Raw genomic sequence first — 2,259 nt, forward strand, 5'->3', positions numbered from 1 at the left:
GTCCATTAGCATGGTAAATGGTTTTCCAACCCCTCACTTTCAATCTGGGGGTGTCTTTGCATCTAAAATGAGTCTCTTGCAGACAGCAAATTGATGGGTCTTGTTTTTTTATCCAATCTGATACCCTGTGTCTTTTGATTGGGGCATGTAGCCCATTTACATTCAGGGTAACTATTGAAAGATATGAATTTAGTGCCATTGTATTGCCTGTAAGGTGATTGTTACTGTATATTGTCTTTGTTCCTTTCTGGTCTATGTTACTTTTAGGCTCTCTCTTTGCTTAGAGGACCCCTTTCAAGATTTCTTGTAGGGCTGGTTTTGTGTTTGCAAATTCCTTTAGTTTTTGTTTGTCCTGGAAGCTTTTTATCTCTCCTTCTATTTTCAATGACGCCTAGCTGGATATAGTATTCTTGGCTGCATATTTTTCTCGTTTAGTGCCCTGAATATAACATGCCAGTCCTTTCTGGCCTGCCAGGTCTCTGTGGATAGGTCTGCTGCCAATCTAATGTTTCTACCATTGTCGGTTACAGACCTCTTGTCTCGAGCTGCTTTCAGGATTTTCTCTTTGTCTCTGAGACTCCTAAGTTTTACTATTAGATGTCGGGGTGTTGACCTATTTTTATTGATTTCAAGGGGGGTTCTCTGTGCCTCCTGGATTTTGATGCCTGTTTCCTTCCCCAAATTAGGGAAGTTCTCTGCTATAATTTGCTCCAATATACCTTCTGCCCCTCTCTTTCTTTCTTCTTCTTCTGGGATCCCAATTATTCTAATATTGTTTCATCTTATGGTATCACTTATCTCTCGAATTCTGCTCTCGTGATCCAGTAGTTGTTTATCTCTCTTTTTCTCAGCTTCTTTATTCTCCATCATTTGGTCTTCTACATCACTAATTCTCTCTTCTGCCTCATTTATCCTAGCAGCTAGAGCCTCCATTTTTTGTTGCACCTCATTAATAGCCTTTTTGATTTCTACTTGGTTAGATTTAATTCTTTTATTTCTCCAGAAAGGGTTTCTCTAGTTTCTTCCATGCTTTTCTCAAGCCCAGCTAGTATCTTTAAAATCGTCATTCTGAACTCTAGTTCCGACATCTTACTAATGTCCGTATTGATTAGGTCCCTGGCAGTTGGTACTGCCTCTTGTTCTTTTTTTTGAGGTGAGTTTTGTCTTGTCATTTTGTCCAGAGGAGAATAGATGAATGAGAGAACAAAATGCTAACAGGGTAACAACAACCCATAGAAAAATATACACTAAACAAATCAGAAGAGACCCAAAACTGGGGGAAAAGAAAAGGAAAGAAAGAAGAAAGGAAAAAAGAAAGAAAAAAAGAAGGATATGATCAAATATGATCAGGCTGGTGAATAGATAAGTGCCACACACTAGATTTTGGGCGTATTTTGGTCTGTTAGAAGAAAGTGCCTCCCAAAATTTTAAAGAAAGAAAAACTTATATATGTACCAATATAAGGGTAAATATGATGAAGGGATGGAATATGATTGTAAAGATGAAAATTATAAAAGATTTTATAAAAGGAATTGATAAGAAGTTGGTTGAAAAAAGAAAGGAGAGAAATTAAAAAAAAAGGTGGGGAGAGAATGTGATCAGGCAGGAGACTAGAACAAAGCCATACACTAGAGATTAGGGAATATTTTGGTCTGTTAGAAGAAACTGTATCCCAAAATTTTAAAGAGAGAACAACTTATATATATGCCAAAAATAAGGTTAAGCACAATGAAGGGGTAGAATATGACTTTTCCAGAAAGTGGTCGCTTTTCTGTTCAGAGAGTTGCTGCTATTCTTTTCTTCGATCTCCTGTTGAGTTCATAGGTGTTCAGAATGGTTTGATACCTATCTAGCTGAATTCCTGGGACCAGACGAAATTTAGGTCTCCTACTCCTCTGCCATCTTGCTCCTCCTCTCCATGGATATATATTTAGATTTAGAACACATGGCAAAACTTGGAGAACATTATCCTAGCTACAAAAGGTATCACAACTCAGATGGAGGGATTATTGAGTCTTCCAAAGGCTATTTCAATGCTGCAATAGGGATGAAACTTGAAAACATTCTAAGTGAAGAAGCCAGATGCAACATATTGTATGATTTCATTTATATAAATTATCCAGAAGAGGCAAACCATAGAGACAGAAAGCCTATTAGTAGTTGCCAGGGACTGGGGAGAAGGAGGAATGAGGAGTGACTGCTTAATGGGTATGGGGTTTCCTTTGGGGTGATGAAAAAGTTTTGGAACTAGATAGTGAT

The sequence above is a fragment of the Leptonychotes weddellii genome, chromosome 4 (assembly GCF_054177405.1).
Source record: "Leptonychotes weddellii isolate Sample4059 chromosome 4, ASM5417740v2, whole genome shotgun sequence".
In the NCBI taxonomy this organism is placed as follows: Eukaryota; Metazoa; Chordata; class Mammalia; order Carnivora; family Phocidae; genus Leptonychotes; species Leptonychotes weddellii.